The following is a 7,749-nucleotide window of genomic DNA, read 5'->3' on the forward strand; positions in this document are numbered from 1 at the left end:
ATCAAACACTAAGTGCTCAGCTTTGAAAACAGATACACAACCTGCTCAGTTATAATCTGCTCAGTCTTTATATTACTTCTATTTAGATTTCATGGGCTACCATCTTTTGGTGAATAAAATTAAGATGAGCAAAATTGCATAACACAGAAAGGCTAATCTGCCAACCAATGGATGAATACATTTGAACCTGGGAAAACTAGATGTGATAAAATGTGCCTTATCAATTTATTTTTTATCTTCTTGGTTTTTTATTTTCTTTATTATTATGAAGAATATTGAGAATGTTTTCAATCCACAATCATATTTTCACATTAGGATTTTTTCAAACCTTTTTAGAAAACTATATTCAAAACTATCATACTGTCCTAAACATATGCTAATTATTACTGACAACTTTACATTCAAAGCTTGGGTTCCAGTCTCCTACAACTGGAAGTTAGATTTATCCATTCATTGTGAATACTCCTATTAATGAGTTAAGTACTATGATCAGGTTAAATGCTAATTTACTCGATATTATGTAATACAATGTTTTTCTTTTAACTGTACACTGCATTGAGAAAATCTACCAAAAAATCAACTGTGACTATATTTTGAAGACGGAGGATGGCTGTGCACCTGGTTAGGTATGGAAACAGCACCATCTGTCTGACCGTGAAGACAGAAATATCTTATTCTAGGGGATGAAATGGGTGCCATTCTGGAATTTGTCAGAATGAATCGAGACTGGTGAGGTAAATAGCTGTGTTAAAATCATAACAAGAATGCGACAAGGCCTGTGGAGCAAGTGGAGTCACGTCACTAGGCAAAACCTGGGCATGTTGAGTGAATTCAGAAACCCTAGTGCTCTTATATCTGAGATCTGTAGGCATTTCATCTGCTCCTACCCTGTTCTTGTCCTGGAGCACGTGACCATGACGCCCTATATGAAGATTGTGACAACTAGTCCTGTAGCACAGAATTCTCCATGCCAGTGTGGTATCTTGATGAGAAAGCCTTACGGTTTAGCCAATAACCTTCCCTTCCTGAACATTCCTTCTTGTAAAGGGTATTTAATCTCTGACCCATCCTGAGTAAGTTGTATATACTCATTTTCTTAGATGAACAGTGAATAAACAGTATGGACAAGCAAGGACTGTCTCTCATGAAGGACCACTGTGGGGGGAAGCCTTCGTCATATAGAAACACCCTCCCCAAAGTTTCCTGCATAAAGCCTCCTCTGCCTCAGGATGACACTAAGACCCTGAGCTAAGCTGGAATTCCCATCCTCCCCCCAGCCCAAGGCTAATTGCTAGTCTGCTCAGCCCCCTTGTTCCAGACTCCACATGGATCCCAGCTGTGACAGAATGCCCTGGAGTTTGGGAAGTTCTGACTCCTCAGCCTCAAACTGCCTTGTTTCTTACCTAGGCTAGGATCTCCATCTTAGGCAATGTTCACCCACCCCTACACCCTAATAGCAGAGAGGAAAGAATGTAGCCTAGTGCCCTTTTGTTTCGTCTTCCTGAGCAGCTTCACACACCCCAATGCCAAGGCAGAACTAGAAACCACATAGCCCAAGGCTTACTAGAAACTTCAGACAATGAATAATACATAACTCCTTCACACGTACTCCATAAAGAATTGTATAACTAGTAAAATGATGCTGAAGGCCTGCACTGACCTAAACTCTGACTATCCATGGGTTCTCAAAGGAAAGCAAAACCAGAAACTTACCTGGGGTTTTAGTTCATTATAGTCTCATTTTTAATGTTGCCTATTTAATTACAACTTGCTTGTCTTCCCATTTGCTGTGTGGACCTGATATATGTCCATTGGTCTATTCACTTCATTTCCACCTGACCCTGCAATTTCATCTATACAGCTGGACTTATCTCTTAAGCTTCTGACTTACGATGGACAGAATTCACAAATCCAGCTTCTCCTCTGCAACCCATTTTAGATTTGTAATAGTTACAATTAATTCTCTATGTTAATCCCATGCCCTTGTTTTCTCTTTCAAGTCTAACTTGTGGTGTCTATTTATTTATGCATTCCATCTAGTTTTATGTTATTTTGACACAAAGTAGAGTCATTTGAGAAAATTCGCTCCCAATTAAGAAAATGTGTTCACAAAATTTGCCAATAGGCAAGTCTGTAGTTCATTTCTTTAAAATTATTAATTATTGCTATTATTGTTTTCATTTGGAAGTTCAGCATGACATAAGGAGATGGGACTGTTCATCAAGATCAAAAGGGATGAACTTGTGATGGCTAATCAAGATTAATCCATTGATTGTCAGCTTGAGTATAGCTTAAATCAATAGCTTAAATCAAGTAAAACCTAAGCAGCTGGGCATTCAAAGCGAGAGTTTCTTGACTGGCCCTTTTAAGGTGGGAAGACCCGTCACACATTAGATGAGTAATATATCTGTAACATGGAAGAAGGATGCTTCTTATTGTTTGCCTTACTCTCATCTTATCATTTCTCCTGCAGTTGAATCAAATCTTTGCTGGTACTCTCAGCTACTTCTTAAGCTTTTCAACAGTCTGAAGACCAGCTGAGATATCCAGTCTTCCGAACTGAACAACCACTGGCACCTTGGCATCTCTTTCAAGAAATAGCCATTGATGGTCTAGTAATACCATGGTATGTAAGTTTCAATTATGAATCATTGTTTATAGTTTTTGTTCCTCTTGGGAAACCTGTTTGATACATTGACATACAGTAGATTTAATTAATTTTAAAATGCCATGACTGCTAAAAACTAAAGTAATAGGAAATAGAGGCATTTATATAATAAGTAGCAAAAGTACAGTATCATAAAGCTGTTGTTAAAAACACCACACACACAAATTTTATGAATGTGAAATGTTACAATATTATCTCAAAGAACAACATGGAAATAAAAATATGAATAGAAGTCTAGAAAAACTAAAAGAATCATTAAAAAAATCTAACAGAAGAGATTAGAATTCTCTAAATACAGTACTCAGTAAAAACAAACAAACAAACAAATAAATAAATAAATAAATAAGTAAATAATCTTTTTCGAGACTGGATATTTCTCTGTGTAGCCCTGGGTGTCCTGGAAATCACTCTGTAGACCAGGCTAGCCTCAAACTCTCGAACTCAGAGATCTGCCTGCCTCTGCCTCCCAAGTGCTGTGATTAAAGGCATGCGCCACCACCGCCCAGCATAAATAGAAAATCTTAAGTAGGGAATGTGTTACTGTAGTAGGGTAATTACTTAGAATGCCCAAGGCCCTCTGTCAATGCCCAGCATAACAAATCATTAAATAAATAAGTACACAAAATAAATTTAAACAAATGTATAGCTTGGAAACAAATTTAAACAAATGTATAGTTTGGAAATAAAATAATCCATCAAAAGTTAAATATAAAACTACATATCAACATATCTATAATTTGGAAATTTAAAAAAAATCTGACAAGATTTTACATAACAGAATTCAAATTAAGTAAGATTTGGAAACAAAGAGGGGAACTTTAGTCTTACTAAATTGTCAGTTTAAGAATAATAAAACAGTCCAATTTATAGATATCTAATAAAAAGTCTAATGTATATTTTAAAATACAAAATAAAGAGGACAAACATGATAGATTTCTCCACATCTATTATTTCTGAAAATTTCAAAGAACAGGAGGCAAAGATCCTAATAAAGACTTCAAAGGTTTGGAATGCTTCTCACTATGACATTTCGAGACTCTGCATGAAAGAGCTGAAAGTGCATCCTGCCTCATCTCACACACTCAGATACATATGTTTACAAAGTCTTGAAAAATTCAAAGTGACATTAAGCTTCAAAATATGAGAAGTTTAAATCTCCTTATCTGTTCATTTGTTTACTTATTTGTATTGATAACAATGACCTTCCTGCTGTAGGAATAGATACTCTAACAGCTAAGAAAAATCATATTGTAAAGAAATAGAGATAAAGAACAAAATTAAGTCAAAAAAGTCTGGAAGTGTGAAATTAAGTAAAATAGAAATGTTGTTTAGCAAGATCCTTAGACAATTACAAGAGACATGCTCGTAAACACTTTTTTTTTTTTTTTTAAACTTTAAAAAGGTTTATTTGAAATTAAGTCACCTTTCCCTTAAGGCTGCATATTAGATCCTCAATGGCAGATAGGTCTGTAGTGATGGTAGCAATTCAGCATGATCCAGTCGAGGTCCACAGACTAGGCGAGGACAAATCCTGCAGGGGTGTTCCACTAAAGCCATCCTGGTATAACAGGTGCTTACTTGAGTTCTCATTTGTGGCAGATTTTATTCCCATGAACTTGTAAACGTTGGAATTCCAATAGCCTTTAAACCATAGCTTTTACCATAACTGAGAGGTGTAGGCAGGAAGGAACCTCAGAAACCATGATACATCCATTTTTGTTCCCAGCAAGCCCCTGGGAACAGTCTCAATAGTTTTAAGCTCACAGCCAAAGCTGCCGTCAGTCTAGCACGTCAGAGACGTCGTGACATGTCCAGAGCTGAGACCATGCAGCAGCTTGTGTTTAAAGAGACAGGTGTGGGTGAGGAAAGGGGTCAAAGCAGAGACTGTAAACCTTACAACGGTGCATCTGAGGCCCACGCTGTCAAGTGTATCCACTCCACTGTAAGCGGAGTACCCCATTCACCAATGTCAACAGCAGGGCACAGACAAGGACTAGTTCCCACATAACAGTCACTGTGTTAAAAACCATCTATGCCTCCCTCCTCCTTTCACATCCCAGACTCCACAGACTCAATGTCTAGATCCTCTCTCAAGCATCAACTGTCTCCCCGGCCTTTGCGTTCTCTCAACCCTAAAAACTCCAAAGCAGAAAACAAAACCTCTTTAGGTTGGTGTCTGGACGCAATAGCAGAGACAGCCCATGGCTAAACCTGTTTCTAAAAGTTCTGGTTCACAGCACAAGTGGCTTCTCATCCAACACTACAGAGGTAGAAAGTCCAGGGTAACTAGACACAAGGGGCCAGCAACACCTTTCTGGGTAATAAGGCTAGTGAAGAGGATTCTATATATCCTGCTCTACTCAAAGGGCAATATGTACAGGAAGAGGGGAGAAGCAGCCAGTCCATCCCATTCAGTGATTGGCATCCCACACAGTCCATCCCATTCAGTGACTGGCATCCCACCCAGTCCATCCCATTCAGTGATTGGCATCCCACCCAGTTCATCCCATTCAGTGACTGGCATCCCAGCTCATCTCATTCAATCAGAAGATCAAACTGCTCAGCAGCTTCAAATTCAGCATTCATGGCCATAGCCCACTTATCCAGCTCTGATTTCGGTATCTCAGGAATCTTCTTCTTTCGTTTCTCTTTCACAACTGGGGGAGAGATTCCAGGGAGCGTTCTATCTGGAACCAACTGCTTCGCAGGTACCTTTGGGGTTTCGATTAACTTTGAACACACGACAGGTGAAACTCCAGGCAAGTTTTCAGGTCCCTCAAAGCCAAAAAAGGATCGGCGGCCAGGGGTGGAGGTTGGGGCACATCCGAGGCTCTGCAGTCGACTGTATGACCGCCTGACTTTCTGAGACATTTCCAAGTCTCTGGTGTCCAGCTCCACCTCTCCAGAGTTAGACTCAGCATTCTGAGTGTACAGTACAGGGGTGCTGGAGGGAGTACCAGGGACAGTACAAGTCTTGAAGAGGTCCTCTTTAGTGGGTACCTTGAGCGGAGGGTGGTTTTCTTTCTCCAAGATAAAAGAGATCCTAGGACTCCTGCGAAGTGTGTGGACATCTGGGACCTCTACTGCATGAACTACGATCTTCTTCAAGACGATGGCCTTTCTGACTGGAGCTGCTGGAGTTGTTCTCGGCCAGATATCAGGGAACGTGTTCGGGAGATCTGAGCCAGATTTCCGCTTAGACGACTTCGAAGGCTTAGTAAGTGGAGTCCTGGGCCCAGACCGCTGGGGGGCCCCTCCGGATCGTGTCCGCCGCTCGGACATGTCTACGGTCGAGCTCAGGATCCGCCACGGTCGCCTACTAAGGCTCGCGCCAACTCTCGTTAACAGTTTTGATGAGTGGAGGTTCTGGAAAACACTTGGCAGTCAGGAAGAGATAGTGTTTTACTACTGACAACATGGGACTCCACATTACAGATTTTAAAGAAAGGAAATAGGCATTAACTATCTGTGCTTTTCCCTCATGCAAAAGGCATCAACATTAAGGGCTGGAGAGACAGTTCAGTGGTTGAGAGTACACTGCTTTGAAAGAGAATGAGCCTTAAGTTCCAATCACACAGGAAGGGCAGCTTAAAAACCGCTTATAACCACAGCTCCGGGGGTTGATGTCTCTTGTTTTTAGGAGTATCTTCTCTCACATATCCATAGTCAGTTTCTCTCTCTCTCTCTCTCTCTCTCTCTCTCTCTCTCTCTCTCTCTCTTTCTCTCTCTCTCACACACACACACACACACACACACACACCACATGAAAATAAAATAAATATTTAAAATATTATCAATATTAGCTAATGTATTTATTTTGCAGAAAGGTATTAAAAGGTTGAATTAGAACTCTAAAAGGGAAAAATGTTAATAATTGAGTTTATTCCCATAAAGGGAAAAGGAAAAAGGGTGTCTTTTAATTTCATAATATATCATCATATTTAAAAAAGAAATACTACAGTTTAAGAGAAATAAAATGTAACCTATACATTCACTTGTATATTTGTACATCAGTTATGTAATGCACAAATATACACTATACACATTCATTTGTATATATATACATATATATATATATACATGTATATATATGTGTATATATATAATGTGCACACTCATTCATTCTCTACATCCATATACTCATACATAATATACGGATACATATACATATGTGTGTGTGTGTGTGTGTATGTGTGTGTATGTATATACCTTATAGGAACCTGATTAATTTGAGAATATAAAGACAGATTAGTTTTATATTACAAAACAATATGTAGCCTTTTAGTATACTACCAAACCAAAGTTGGATTCAAAACTAGAAACGAACTGATGGACCTCAAAATTGTAGTTTTGGGGGTAAGGTCTGAATATTTCTTTAGCTAAATGCTTACTATTGAAGCATATTAAGACAAAATTTAGAGACCTGTATCCTATATCCAACAAATTAGCATACACATGTGTATATAACATATATATATATATGAATTAGCCTTTTCAAGTTAAAAAATCATTTATATTCAACCATAAAGCAAGAACATTATTTTTTCTAATTAATTCTTGCTCTTATATTTTATGTGTCAGACAGGTATATAGAGTAAGAACTTATAATGTATTAATATAGGTATTGATTGATTAATGACATAAATAAAAAACTTGGAGAAGTTTCAATGTCATTTGTGTTTAGTGCACACACACAGACACAGACACAGACATACACACACACACACACACACACACACACACACACACTCGAGGGTTCTTTTGAAATGAGTCAGCCAGGATTTCTAAAACTATGTCAAAACACAATGTGATCTCTCTTTCCATAAAAAGAATATTTGTTGGTAGCCATCCAGAGACTGCCCCATCTGGGAATCCATCCCATATACAGATGCCAAACCCAGACACTATTGTTGATGCCAAGAAGTGTTTGCTGACAGGGGCCAGATACGGCTGTCTCCCTAGAGGCTCTACCAGAGTCTGACAAAGACAGAGACAGATGTTTGCAGGCAACCATTGTACTGAGCATGGGGACCCTAATGGAGGAGTTAGAAAAAGGATTGAAGGAGCAGAAGGGGTTTGCA

The 7,749-nt window shown here is 38.8% G+C and overlaps 1 pseudogene; it reads right to left on the reverse strand.

The window, feature by feature from the left end:
* Window positions 1-5,177: 5,177 nt before the first annotated feature.
* Window positions 5,178-5,970, reverse strand: LOC114630859 (annotated as a pseudogene).
* Between the last annotated feature and the right edge of the window lie 1,779 nt (window positions 5,971-7,749).

This window comes from Grammomys surdaster, unplaced genomic scaffold, assembly GCF_004785775.1.
Source record: "Grammomys surdaster isolate TR1022 unplaced genomic scaffold, NIH_TR_1.0 347, whole genome shotgun sequence".
In the NCBI taxonomy this organism is placed as follows: Eukaryota; Metazoa; Chordata; class Mammalia; order Rodentia; family Muridae; genus Grammomys; species Grammomys surdaster.